We start from the raw sequence: 14,905 nt of genomic DNA on the forward strand, positions 1-14,905 counted from the left end.
TGGCTAGGAGAAGAAGGCGCCGCACGGTCGCGTCTTCGACCGCACGAGAGAGGCCGTGAAAGCGATCGCTATGCGACCACGACGCGGTGTCGAGAGTGAGCACCATCTTGTTAACAGCCGAGTTCTTTTCCCATCGGCGTCGGCTCCGATAGGCCTGCGGGACCATGGTGGGCGTTCTTCCTCGTCTTCCTATTTTATCCGCTCCGTACTTGCTCCGCCTCGAGCGATGCTCTCTCGGTTCCCCGGGTGCATGCGATCGCCGCGGGTATACGTCGTCCACAGGGGGGTATCGGTTCCCCTTCATATGCCTCGCCGATGAATCCACAGGTAGGTGAGGCCTGACCTGCAGGTTTCGCCGCGGCTAAGCCGACGGCGAGGTCGCGGCGACTGGACGTTTCGCGTCCGCTCGACGCGTGTATTATTTTAATATTCAGATTCCGTCTCACGGGTTACTCTCCGCGTCCCACTTGTGTAACGGGGGGTATCGATTTTTATCTCCGTGTCGCTTTCGATATTCTTCGTAGCGTCAGGTTGCGTAACGCGAGGAGAAATCTTAATGCAGACTTCTCGGAAGGTTTTAATGACTTCGCGCCGGTTTCTTGCGTTAATATAAGATTTATATCGTCTTCGCGCGATCGCGGGCCAGGGCTCTAGCTTCGCATTAATTACGATGATTCACGCGGGCATCTGTTTCGGTTAAAATTGTGCCCACGCCTATTGAATTCTTATCAATGTCCGCCGCGGCGCGGACCGCCCTTAAGGGACAGGTGCAGATGCGGCGCGGCCTGATAAAACATTAACAGGCACCTGCATTTCTTTCGAACGAGCTGGCGCGCAAACACGACTTGAAGAAGTAGCAGGCGGCGACAAAACCGGGGAATAAGAGAGGATATACATCCATTATCATCAGCATGCAAATTAGATCGAGGATTACCGCAAATCCTTTCGTAACAATCCTTCGCACCGCGAGAGCGGGGTTCTGCGGATCGCCTTGAAAGCAATGGTCCTGAGAAAAAGGGAAAGGGAGAAAAGGGAAAATCCCGCGGTAGAACGCGAGGGAGGGCGATGGGACGCCGTTCCGTACAAACTCTTAACTCGAACTTAATTAACGCCTGCCGTCGCGATAGTATATGAACGTTTCTGTCTTCCCCTCGGCACTAGACGCGGTATATACATCCTCTCGGCCAAAAAAACAATGTACAAAACATATATAACTTTACGATACACGGACATAATATTCATAAAAATAAAAAAAGTCTTTCAAAGAAAAAAAAAAAAAGAAAAGAAATTAAAAAGATAAAATATAATGTGCTAAATAATTTTCAGATTATCGTATTTCCGTTCTGGCTGCTTTATATATCGCCTGTTTCTTTTACAATTTTGTCAAGTTATCGATGTACCTTTCTCTCTTAACGCGCGCGTGTCCAGGATAAAGGCCCACTGTTCCCTCCAAATATACAACTCCATCGTTGATTGGCGATACCGCGGAACCTGCGTCATAAATTTCAATTTCAGAGCCATTACGTAAAACAAGAGCGGGCATTGAGCGAGCAGCTCGTAATGCGCGCTCTCATATCTCATTCGATATACGTGAATCGCTTAGCCGTGCCACGACCCGCGGCGACTTAATGGACGTCTTTCGAGATTGATAAAAGAGGAAGGGGAAATCCGCAAGAGAAGAGCGGTCATTCATTCGCTCTAACTCACATATGCTCCATTCAGCGACCGCGACAATCTCTAATTGCTCCGTCCACCCTCTCCTTTCTCTCTCTATCTCTTTCTCTATCTCTCGCCGGCTCAAAATCACTCTCCTGTTATCACGTAACTTTATGATTATTATCCCCGTGTTGACGTACATGCTCGTTGAACAGCAATAGCAGCTGGCACAGAATTCGTGAGTATCCGGGAACTCGGCTCGCTTTAACAAGCTTCTCCGAGGTACGCCGACCGAAGGAGAAAGGGGATGGCCGGTCGTTGGAATCGCGTGCATCATTGTCGTGTCCCGAAGACGCGATATGCAAAGTCGTATACGCGAAGGGTGATAAAAAAAGGAAAAAAAAAAAAAGAAAAAAAAAATAGAAACCGAAGAGTCGCAGTCGTGCGCGGAAGTTGTGACATAATGACGCGTGTAATAACACGAAACATATCCCGCATGCAAAACGCTCCGCTATTAATATTCGAAATATAAATGGTCGAATTGATTTTATAACATGAGGTACGATGTTCTTTGTATGCAAATGTCGCTGGGTGATTTTCACGAGAACGCCGGGAACGCGAGTATAAGCGCGATGTTAAGTAACGGTAGCCTACGAACATGATCAGGGAATGGCACGAACGACGCGTAATTTCCTAGACGCTCGCAATTTCCACATCGTGGCCTAACCGAGCGAAATGAAGGCAGACGATCTCACCGGCTCTGATCGCGCGTCAGCCTCACGTCCAGATGAGTTACGCGGCAGACAAATATTTCAGCGCGTTCGACCGCGCGTAGGAAAATTGCGCGTAAAAACGAGTTCGCTCAGAAGAAACGCGCTATCGCAGGTAAAACGGGAAGCGAGAGCGAGCGCGCGTACAGATAAAGCGCGAGAAAGTTATTCCGGCGCGTCCGTCCACGGCGACGACGCGGAGTGCGTGAGCGTTTTATAATCTCGCGGGACACGCGAGTGGGGAGGGATCGTAGAGCCGGGAATCAGGAAGAATCTTGACAAGTAGCGTAATTAGCAGCGGATAACCGATAAGACGTTTCCACGCTCGTAGCGGATAAGTGCTGGGCGAATTATGTTACGTATTAATGTCACGCGGGGACCGCGCCGTCGGCTATGGCTATGTCCTCCGATAAGTTGACGGGCGGGAGCCGGAGGGATTCCTTTGCGCTCGCGGTCGGATGCGAAAATTAAATAAAGCGAAACAAGGTGGAATCGCGTGTATCATCGCGACTGAGATGCGAAGTAATGGATCCGTGGAGATAGCAGGGGGGTACGAGAGTGCCGGGATTATTCGTTCCCCGTGACCATGCGTGCATGATTTACTTTTACGATTCCGTCGCAACAGAGACATTACGAGGAAAGCGAGCCCTCCGCGGCGCGATAACGCCGGCCGTAAAGAAATCTGTAAAATGGTAAGATTCCACCGGGCGGTATAATTAATACTTATGAGCAATTATCCCCGGCCACCGGTGGCTTCGAACAAAGTTGGCACAGTTAATATATTCGCATGATCGTCGCTACGAGACGATAACTACCCGGATTACCGCGGTTTTACTTCGTGTTAATGTGGGACGGGAGGCGCGGGGAGCGGCTAATGATTGCGCAAGATCCAGGTGGAAAAAAGTGTTGGTTAAGTAAAGGGGGAATGCTTGAAGTAAACGTGGCGAGTGTTACGGACATTGGACGGAATCCAAGCGGTTCCGCACGGGCTATAAAGCACGAGAGAAAAGTCCTTGAGGTGTATCCATTAAGCTGCGGACAAACAAACCCAAAAGAGCATCAACGACCACCACTTCGGCCGTAATATATTACCGCGTGACTAACGTACGCTAAATCTCTTTCTCTCTCTCTCTCTCTCTTTATTTCTCTCGCAGCCGCTTAAGCTTCGCCTATGCTTGTCACATTGTATTTTATAAATAAATAGGTCCGAAGAAATTTATTTTACACGGGCGAGCAGGGCTCGCTTCTCTCACTCCCTCGTTCTCCACTCTTGAAGTTCTAGATAAAAAATTTTCTTTATTTTCGAACGTAAAATACTTTTTAACGCGCTGCTAATAATTTACATAAAAGTTAGAGAAAGGCGTTGCATAGGTATTTTGTAGTATGGACAGTTACAATAGTAACAAGTTCTTCAAAGTGTAACGTTTGGCGTTATTCAAAATAGCCAAGTGACCGCTATTGCCTAATTATACAGTTTTAATCGAATGCATTGCACAATCGTGCTGACTAGTGATTTGAACTACATTGTTTCTAAATGTCACAATATTCTTAGCAAGTCAAATATAGAAGCAACAGGAAAAGATGTCACGGCAGCTTCGTGTGTAATTTTTGTAACAATATATGTATTATATATTGCATCGATCGTTGCTACGAGTACCGCAAAAATTTTTAAGCTTTATTTTTTGAGAGGCAATTATTTTATTCATTAAAAAAAAAAAAAAATAAAAGAACAGAAAATTAATTTTAAAAATTCAGAGAGAGAAAATCGACAGATCGCTGGTATGAATATTCTCGTGGAAGCTGCCGTGAAAAACTTTCATTCTGTGCCAATTGTTGATAATTAAAAATAACGCCCGTACCACAGCTTCGCAGCTTACACGAATTTTCTTGAGCCAATAACGTATCTTTCGCGTAATTAAATATGCAACATGCGTGTGAACACATATGATAAAAATTTACGACCGTGCATGTAAACGCGATGCCGGATATTAATTCTTATTAAATTACGAATCTATAACGTCGTCGCGCCGGTGATATTCGACAACTTTTTCTTCTTAATGCAACCGCTCTGTCGTCGATGCAACATTTGCAGAAACAGTTACGAATAAAAATAAAATAAAAAAATTGAAAATCCCTCGACGACTTTGTATCAATCTGTCGCAATCTAGAGTGAATCTCGAGCATTAAGTACAATTCTCGATCAGGGGCTTGAACTAGGTATATCCTTCGGGCGGACGTCATTGAATCTCGTCGACGGTGTTAAGCCGGCATGTGTCAAGCAATTCAGGTACAGCTACATGCGTGTTCACGTGGCATATTAGGTGCACGCATACAGATGCCCGCGCGCATTAACACCGCGGGGACGTGCACGCGCTTGCGTTGCACGTGTGTGCGCGCTTAAACCGTTGACGAGGCGAACGAGCGAAGCATATGTAGGTAGTGTACTCACGCGCGAGCATTTTAACGCAACGGTCCTTGTCAAAGGAGAAAGACGGGGCTTGGGATGTCGGACTGAGCGAGAAGGAGAAAGGACGAGGGACGCGAGGCTCGAGTCGTACGAGCGAGACGGGGTACCACGAGTCCTTCCCCCGAGATGTGCTCGCCTTCGTCTAAGGTTCTGGTTTTCGCGTCTGGTTAGTGTCGTCGGGCCTCTCGCGGTCAACTTATCGGTGTTTATGTTAAAACCGGCACGTTTAACAGCCACGACGGTTTATCTCGCCGATAAATAACCACCGAAGTGAGAGACCACGGGACGCTTCGTGTTCTCCTTGCCGAGTGATAGGCTGCCTCCTCTCGAGTCGTTATTGTTCGCGGGGCGAACGATCCCGAAAGGGTCGTGTCGCTATTAGAGCTTCTCCCTGTCGAAAAATGTTTTACCGGAATGTAACCTGCGTCGATTTTGTCCAACGCGTATCCTTTCTCTGATACGGCCGAGGGGTAGGTGTCGGCTGTACTTTTACTAGCTCGACGTATTAAGAAACGTCTCCGTTACGTAATATGTTAATAAGTAAATAATTTCTTTCTCTCTCCCCCGCTTTCTTGACGCGTCTAAATGCGTATAATTTTCTTGAAAAATACATGCGTTCTCGACCGCCGGCGCGCCGTAAATAATGTCGTAAGATTGTCTAGGAATAAAACGTCAATAATCCTGGTAAGCCGAGCGGCGAACGTTCCATCCCTTTCTTCTTCTTCGTCCCTAGGGAAAGAAAAAGGACGAGACGAGGCCATAGAGGCGACGTGCACGCGTGTCGGTGTGTACGTACGCGCATACTAATGGGGCAAGTATTTTGAGATGCGTCTCTTGACGGCTGCAAGAAGTGCGCGGGGCTATTCGTTTGACGGCGAAACATAAATTCGGGACGTTGCGCGATTTTCTCGCCTTGTCATCTTTGTCATTTGTTGCTTATAAATACCGGCGGACCCGCAGGGTTTATTCCCGGTTTTCGCGACGCTTTCCGCGGAGTTTCTTTCGTGCCAATGTCCCCCGAATAGATTCATAAATAGATGGACGAGCTAATGTCCTCCGGTCTTTTTCCGTGCGAGGCGGGCCGCGCGAACGCGCGGGATTCTCATCGGCGAAACCTCGCGGCGTCTGTGCCATCCGGCCGAGCGTTTTAAATCCGGTTGCTTAATTCAATTAGCACGTCGCTAAATTTTAAATGCGATATAAAATTATCAGCTAATCCAATGTAGCCAGCGGAATAATTCAGTCTCCGCGTCGCGAATCTGGCGTAAAGGACAATCTTATCTTCTGCAAATAGATCCTTATCGGAGATTATAATTTCATTATGACATCGGCTCGAAATATTCGCAAGGCTGTCTCGATTCGAGAGGCTTGCGAGGGATTCTTCGACAGGTTCGCTCGACGGGATGAATGTTTCTTCGCGAGAGACAGAAACGAACTTGTTCGCCGGCAAAAGGGACGTCTTACGAGTTTTGCTACGATACACGATTTTTTTTTTTTTTTTTTCCGTAGAAGAAAATGTCGTTTCTCGTCTTATCGCGCGCTCACCCGAGAACATGCAAGCGTACGAGTGTGCGTCACCGACACACGTTTCGTGAAAACTGCCGAGGGAGTGTGAGGACCTATGAGCGCTGACAGACGCTGAACATGCGCTCACGAGTGTCGCCGCTTTTTGTCACTTTTACGGCCCCCGAGTCCCGAAAATATGGCCATTAAGCACCGCCAAGAGAAACACGCTCGTCTCGAAGACCCGTAAACACGACACGACCGAGAAGGCCCGGTCAGAGGGTCCGCGGAGTCATATTATACGGTTCTCCTATAATCCGTCGTCGACACTCTTCCGTTCACGAAAAACGTTTCTCAAAGCGATCCTCATCGAGGCGGAAAGAACAGCGAGCTGTTTGTTTATTTGCCTACGGATCGCTCGGATTTAGAATGAGCCTCGATCGCGCAATGTCATCCGAAACGCTTCCTCCGCCGCGAGATAAAGAAAAAGGGATTTCAGGGCGAGAATGATCGACTCGGTGACTTGATCTTTCCGTGTCCTTTTCCATGTCTTTTCAAAACTCCACGAGGAACTTGCGCGGCCCCGGCAGTGAATCGTTTTTCCGGACAAACTTGCGAAGCACGTGTAGTTTCGTGGGTGGTCTTATCGCCCATTCAACAAACGATGTATTTTAGAAAATAGATCAAGTTTCCTCTAAAATGTCTACGCGCACGTAATACCGTGAAATGCACTCGTTGGACTTAGTCGTATTATCATATTTGTAAACATAACGCTCGCCACGTCTGAACAGACTGGCGTGCTGCCAAATTTCATGATAGAGATACCAATTCCTCGTGCATTCCGTCGAAATTGAAACACATGCTGTTACGTCGATGGCAAGTAATCAAGAGCTCGAAACCGTTAATGCGCTCGTTATTTTGTCAAAAAATAAGATCGCGGCTCGTTATAAGTCGCGAGGGGAAGACTACACGGTAAAGGATTAACTCCGGGCGAAATTGCATCTGCCTTAAACGATCCTTCGCGTAAAACTTCCGCTTCGAAAACTTCGGCGTCTCGCCGGTATACAAAGCGCGTTTGTAAAACGGAGTTGTTGCCACTCGGAGAAGGGCATCTAAAGAGGGCGAAGCACACTCCGCGCGCGGTTTAGACGTGCGTGCGATGTTTTTCAGTTTTATCGGCCGACACACACTTGACTCGAGTTTAAATCCGTCAGTTTTCGCCCTCGACGACCCGGTAACGTACGAGCTCGCGGCATCCCACGCAAATAAAACACGCTCCTTCCTCCCGGGCCGCCGAGACAACAGCCCGAAGATTTTTCGACCTCCACTTACGGCGGTCCACCTTTCGGACGTATACGTGTGACCGCCTGTTTGTCGACGGATCGGGATATTTGCACATCAGGTTCGCCACTATCTCCTTTCTCTCGCGTGTCATCCTATCGCTGTGCAAGCACGTCAAACCTTGACTTTACGATCCGGCTTTATATCCGCCGTCACGGAATTTGGAGGAGACTCGCACAAAATAAGAGCGTGCCGGTCTATTCTGAGATTAGTTTAACCGACAGATTGATCTTGTGGTTCCAGGCGTGTCATTTTTTTTTTTTTCTTCTTTTTTCTTTTTCCTTTTCTTTTTCTTATTTTAATCGCAACAAAAAGCGCTTTGATACGTTTATTTAGACAAAAAATATTTTTTAAATCGTATTAATATATATATAAAAAAAAGGAAGAAGATTACTTTATCGTTTTTTATTATAAACATGCGAGACGAAGACGTAGAGTGGTATCGAAGGTATCGAAAGCCAAAATCTTTTGCCGGAGCCTGTAGACACGCACGAATTTCACGGCGGAGCGAGCCGAGAGCGGTGTCTCCAGTTCGCGAATATCTGGCGGCTATCTCTCGGCTATCGGAGGGTCATCGGCTAGGTATATAGATACATCTGCGTATATATCGAGCGACAGAGACAAGAGGAGAGCCACCGGAGGAACGGAGCGAGACAGAAATGTACGAGGAAAAGTTACCGGGAAAAGAAGAGAACGTTGAGAGCGGCGTATGCTGAGGGGGAGGTAGAGAGGTCAGGATAGCGTTAGGAGAGAGACGAGAAGTATATCAAAAGAAAGAAGATCGAAGCGAGGTAGAATAAGAGGGAAAGAGAGAGAGAGATAGAGAGAGAAGAAGGAGGATGAGGGCACGTTGGGCTACAAGCTGTCGGGCGACGATAGCATCGCCTATCGACCCCTAGGATCGCCCGAAGAGGTTTTCCATGTTCTTCTTCGTTATACGATCTTGTACGAGGAGCGCTCGTACGAGGGTGTGCAGGTAACAAACACCCCCAATTATGTCAGCTTGAATTAGTAGTGGTCCAACTATTTTGAACCTAACGAGCCGCCTCAGTCCGTACGCGCCGTGACTGTCTCTGGTTTCCACGTCGCCGGCGACGGGTCGGCCACGATGTTCCGATTGCGCTCGGTCCCGTCCGTCCGGTATGTCTGTCGGTGGTACCGTGAAACGATATTTCATTTGTCGCGACGAGTTCGGTACACGGTAGTCTGATTCGGGAGAAACAATCATCGTCTGTCGCCGGGCGTGTAAGGCTCCTCTTTCGGAACGTGATTTCGTTGCCGTTGAAAAACGTACTTTCGGTCGCGAACGATAAGAGTAATTTATTCCTTATCTCGCGGGAATTATTTCGGGATAACAGAGCTCCATTTATATTAAAAAAAGAAATAAGAAATTTGTTTTCGATTATCTTAAACTTGGAATTAATTTATGAATGTTTTGTATATTGATATTTTATATATTCATGGGATATATAAAAATCTTTACGATTCCGTGATGCGTTAATCCAATAATAAATCGATTTATCGACACTTCTTTTATCCTTGGTAAAGCAGATGCTGTGTCGATTGTCCATTTCCACATTGTTTGTAGGGACGGTACTCTTGACGAGAAAGAGAATATCATGTTAATGCCTCACGAAGTGAATGTAGACGTAGTGACTTTTAAAGAAACGGAGACGACAGCTCTTTAGATACGGTGTGTCGGGGAAACACGACTTTTCTCTTTCAGGCAGACGGTACAATTTCACCCCCACTGTGAACAACGGTAATACATAACGGAAGGAGCCTGCTAATTTGTTGGACTTAACTATTGGACATTTTTGGAAATTTTCTTTTTGCATGGGTTCTGACACATTTTTAGCCGGCCGAATAACAAATGTTTGCGCCGCAGGAAAGGTTTCTGGCCTGCGGGAGGCCCGATGCCAAATCAGGATAGACAGTCTGGACCTTTTTTTTTTTTTTTTTTTTTTTCACGTTATAGAATCGACATTTTCTCCCAATTGTATTCTGACGATCGACTTTTATTTTTACACCGAAGTTTATTACTAATGCCAAATGGCTTTTGTGACGCCCGTATATTTCAACTTGCACGCTTCGAATAGGCACACATTTCCTGCGATATTTCTATAAGCTTTCCTTTTGAGAAAACTAATTATCTCCTGATATTTATTTTGTCGTATATTTAACAGCGTGGCATTTTCTTTTTTTTTAAGAAGAGGGTTTAAAATACCTTGAAGACAATACGATGTTGTTCCTAGAAAAACCGACGTGTGCCGATCGATCTTCGATCGGTGCTGCCATCGCCTTGGCCAACGATCGTTCGTAAAACGATTGTCTAGTTCGTTCACGCAATCTGTCTAAGCTAATCTGAGAAAAAAATAATTTGCGGGAGAGAACAAATTTCTTTTTTTTTTTTACCGGTTGCGCGCCTTACGATTTCCTTATCTAACGATCAGAAGCGAGTGCGAATCGTTCACGGTATTGTCTAAACGGATAACGCTCGCAGGGAGGCGAGATCGTTGTAAACAAATCGTAAAAACCGTGGAAATATCCGTTTTCGTCCACCTAACGTCGATATCTCGCTATTCAACCGTCGTAATAGACTTCGGAGCTGGAAGAGCCCTTATAAAACTGCTCTTCGTTTCAGCGACTACTCCTTTTTAACGCGGTGATCGTTACAGCTATAAAAGTCGAACCGTTCGGAGAATGAGAATTCTCCTGCGGGATAGGCGCTTAAAACGCTCTCGAGGAATTCTGCAGCTGGCCAGGAGGAAAAGTTAATTGCGTTACAAGTCCATATTATTTTTCTTTCCCATTGAAATAAATCTCGTTCCTTTTTAACGCTGGCAATGGTGGTTTTAATGCGATACGATCGTATTTTATTATATTTGCACTTAATCGCGCGCGATAAAAGTTTATAAGTGACTTTGTTTTCTTGGAAAATTAGAGAAAGTGCCCGCGCACTTTTGGTACAAACGAACAATAATGCGGAGGGAAAGGAGAGGAAGAGGAGGTTACAGATCTGCGAACGTAGCGTTTTGACACGGGCTTACGATCGAATAAAACCTGATAGTCCACGCGTGACCGGAGCATCTTATCCGTAGCTTTGTCTCTTCTAAGTAAATATCAATAAAGCTCAATTTACGCGCTAGTAATGAAAGTTAAATAAGGGTAAGCATTCGTTGATTGACCACAATGAGCGAGCCGTTATGCTGACTTAACGTTCTATAATCATCCGTAAAATAAATTAGGGCAAGTAAAGAATTATTAATTATGATTCAGGTCATCGTACATTTATGCATATACATTTATTTTATTTTATTTTTTTTTTCGTATACACATATATTTTATTACACTCTGAAAATCAAACGAGGAGGCAGAGGCACGTCTCCGAAGCCTCGATTATCTCGTAAAATACGCTTGTTAGTCGTAAGTCTTAGTTATAACCGGAAGCGACGAACGAGTATCAAAAAGCCTATGGAAAAAAAAGGGGAGGGAAGAAGAGCACCTAAGATTATACAGCATGTATGTACACACGAAAAGCCAGTGCGTGGGTAAACACGCATTAGTAACGTGACCGGTCTTTATCGCGCGCGAGTTCTTTAGGGTGCCCGAAAGGAGCTGATTCGAGATGAATCGGGGAGAGTCCTTCCTTTCCGGTCGTTTTTAAGCCTATTACCTCCTTTGCTTTCTCTCTCTCTCTTTCTCTTTCTCTCTCGTTTTCTCTCCCCGTCCAATCTTGCTGCTTTAGAAGACCATTCAGCGTCGCTGGCGCGAGTCGCTCGCGAGCATCCATAATCCTCATATGTGTGTATTTACAAGCATGAAGGTGTGAGAGAGAAAGAGAACTCGTGCATAATACAGGCACGAATCTCGGACGGGCCACCAGAGGCGAACGAGCATTTTTCTTGACCGCACTGTCTTTCTGTTCAATCTACGGCGAGAGGGGCGAAGGAGATGCGGCAGAGCGAACGAGACAAATAATAAAAAAAAAAAAAAAAAAAATTGAAAAGGAGAGAGAGAGAAAGAAAAGACGAAGCGCGTCCACATCCCGGGAATACGAGGACTCTCTCCATTCAGTACTCAGTATGTGACTCCCGCAGGCTAGCTTGTCGGGGCTACCTGTTCCCTACGTATATCGTTCCCTCTCTTTCTCAAGCCCGCCTCGAGAAACCTTAAGACGATCATCAGTCATTCCACATCGCTTTTCTCGTGCATCACGCGGCGTAGAAATGTCAAGCCGGGGCCGTCCAGGAGGGTCCCATTATTCGTCATTACACGGTCATTCGTGAAAACACGTTTCGAATGACTCTTGTTGCTCCCTACGGCTCCGCTCCTTCGAAGTAAAGACGGTTGTGTTATGCATTCACACGTTGAGCGCATCGCCTTGCTATTCGACGAAACGGTAAAGAAAGCTGTTTCGTGTTGTCAATATTTGGAAACAACTTACTAGCGCTGAATACACGCCGGGCCCGTGCAATCGGTACGTGAAATCGCCGAAAAAGACGTAAGCTCGAACGCGTGATTAATGATATCTTTACAGAGACGGCTACGCGAGCGAAGTGTATTTTTGCGAACGGGAACCGTAGTCGAGCGCCGCTTATTACGATTCAATCTACATAAGTTTAATTTTCTCTCGCTCCCGACGTTCGAACCTTACGTACGATTATTATCCTCGCCTAGTAACGACACTGTCGGGAGAGTCTTTCGTATAATTGAAACCCGAGCGCGGAGGGGGAGGGGAATTTCGCCGACTGGTCGCGGGATAAGTTTCGTACGCGGCACGATCTCGGAATGCCCAGTCTAATCACAACTCGGTGCGGAGGGCACGCGCCAAGCTGATGGGTTCATTAGGCGTCACGACGCCACCCGCATCCTGATCTTACTTTTCCGCTGGTAATGGCTCCTCCTCTCATTCGTCGTCGCTATCCTCGCGGGATTGGTTTCAAGTTGTACGCGACCGGATTGCTTAGCGCGTTCGTTGGCTATCGATGAGAACGCGAGCGCTCGCTTAACTCAACGCTCGGTCGTTTACGCGAAATGAAAAAAGAAATGCGTCCTCCCCTCTTCCCCGAAAGCGTACTCATGATTTTTCTCGTAATAATTTTAAAATAATTTAATATCCTTTGTTAATAATTTTAAAATAATTTAGCGTCCTTTAGAATGTGCTGACGATTTATTTAGAGTACAGAATTAATTGCGATTAATTTTGAATTGTTACTTTTCGTAAGTCGCGGCCGACGACGAACTGTGAAAATGAGAGGAGGTAATGCGATAAATGAATGGCGAATATATAGCAAACGTTATTACAAATCGGCCAATTCAGCTATTGTGAACGGAGTCGTTGTGGTTGAGGGCGATCGGTAGGACGGGGGCGATGAGGCATTATATCTAGTTTGCCGGAGTGGCAAGCCAATAATTGCACTATTCCGTCCCGCTCTTCTCCTAATTTATTTTATTACGGATGACTAGGCCAGCTTTGAGACTTGCACCGCCTAACCGTACGACTCTGGCCCGTAATTGGGAAAACCATTAAGGGTTCACGCTGTCGTTTTCCGCCGCCCTTTAAATTCCTTAATGAATTGAGCCTAACTACGATTATGCCATTTCGCCGGCGATGGCTTTTGAAGGGACGCGGACCCTCTCGGGGTTTGACGTTTAATTTTTTTCGCGCCTCGTCTTCTTTTCACGGCTTCGAGTGCCCCTCCCCTCGTTTCTCAAAGGTCTCGTGCTTTCACGCTGCCTTTAAAAATCGCTTCACGGCTCCGCGGAGGAATGAAAGAACGAGGATTTAACATTAGCGTAAATATTTGCTCCTAAAGCTCCCGGAATGAATCCGTTGGTTTTGTCTCGATCGGCGATCCTGCTTCATTTTACGCGGTGTCTGAAATACCGATATCTCTAATGGAAATGTTTGCGAGCAACGGAATACGTGCGTAGCTGCGAATCCCTGTGGTGTGGGCGGGAGAAAAAACAGAAGCGGAGGGAAACGGAAAATAAAAAAAAAAATAAAATAAAATAAAAAAAAAGGGGGAGGTAGAAGGGGAGAAAAAGAAAAATTGGCGCAAAACAAAGGTTCATATACGGTCATTCGTGCCGAAAATCGGCCGGATGATCGGCCAGTAACCGTCGGAGCGGTAAGCGACGCCCTGGCGGAATAAATAATTCGTATGCACGGCCACGGATATAGAGAGCCTCGCGTGTGGGTGCGCCTCGTGCACGCGCGCACACGAGCGCGCGGGACGCGTACGCGCGCGCACACGTGCAACTTAACGCGTACGTGTGCGAACGTATAGCGATTTCATTGCTAGCACAGAGTGGCGTTTGACCGACGTGTGATATGCAGCGACGAGCCGTGATGGAAACGAAAGCCCGTGGAGGTGAGCAGGTGGTGCAAGGTGGTGTAGGTAGAACGTGTGACGCCACCCAACGCTACACTCTGACCCCCTAGCCGTCGCCCGATTCACTCATCCTGCGCTCTCCTCTCTTTCTCTGTCTCTCTTTCTCTCACTCGCGGTAACTCGTTTTCCCTAGTTCCTCCCCCTCGTAGCCACCGCCTCTCATATCTACCTCTCTCTTTTTCTCCCTGCAATACGCTCTCTCGACGTTGCAGCAGCCCTTTCAAACAGCCGATGCAATATTCAGCGGCTCTTGGCAGTCGTTTGTGGGGGAGGGTCGGCCATCGCCACCAAAAAAAGAGCCCCACGTGGCCGGAGCCTCCGACCGTCAAATTGGCGCCGCTGTCCATCAACCGTTGCGCGAGTGATCGCTCTCTCCTTCTCGCTCAACTCGTGTCCGTCCCTCTTCATCCGCTATTCTCTACCTTCTCTCTTCGTCCCTTACGTTTTTATTATTTCTTTCCTTCTCTGCCTTTTCCCCTGTCTTCTTTTTTCTTTTCAATTGCATTGAACATCGCCCACTGGACATCGAAAGCGTTGATGCAATCTTTGAGTAAGCTATGGTATATCGCGGAATTGTGGATGCGACTGATTTTTCCTCTCGCGTTCATCTCGCCTCGAATCGCGTCTAAATCAAATATATGTATACACGTCGAATCTGTTACATTAATAATTATCGCGGTATAAATATCCGACGAGAGAATTAATAACGCAAAGATTTTCCGCTCGAAGATAAAACCCGCGAGAGAGGCGTCTAGCGTTTTAATTTTTCC

General features: G+C 46.7%; 1 protein-coding gene across 4 annotated transcripts in view; it reads left to right on the plus strand.

Moving 5' to 3' along the window:
• LOC139110075 (ankyrin repeat domain-containing protein SOWAHA-like) overlaps nucleotides 1-14,905 on the plus strand; it is a 375,001-nt gene that overhangs the window by 100,057 nt on the left and 260,039 nt on the right. The gene's annotated exons all lie outside the window — the stretch shown is intronic.

Source organism: Cardiocondyla obscurior, linkage group LG19, assembly GCF_019399895.1.
Source record: "Cardiocondyla obscurior isolate alpha-2009 linkage group LG19, Cobs3.1, whole genome shotgun sequence".
Taxonomy (NCBI): domain Eukaryota; kingdom Metazoa; phylum Arthropoda; class Insecta; order Hymenoptera; family Formicidae; genus Cardiocondyla; species Cardiocondyla obscurior.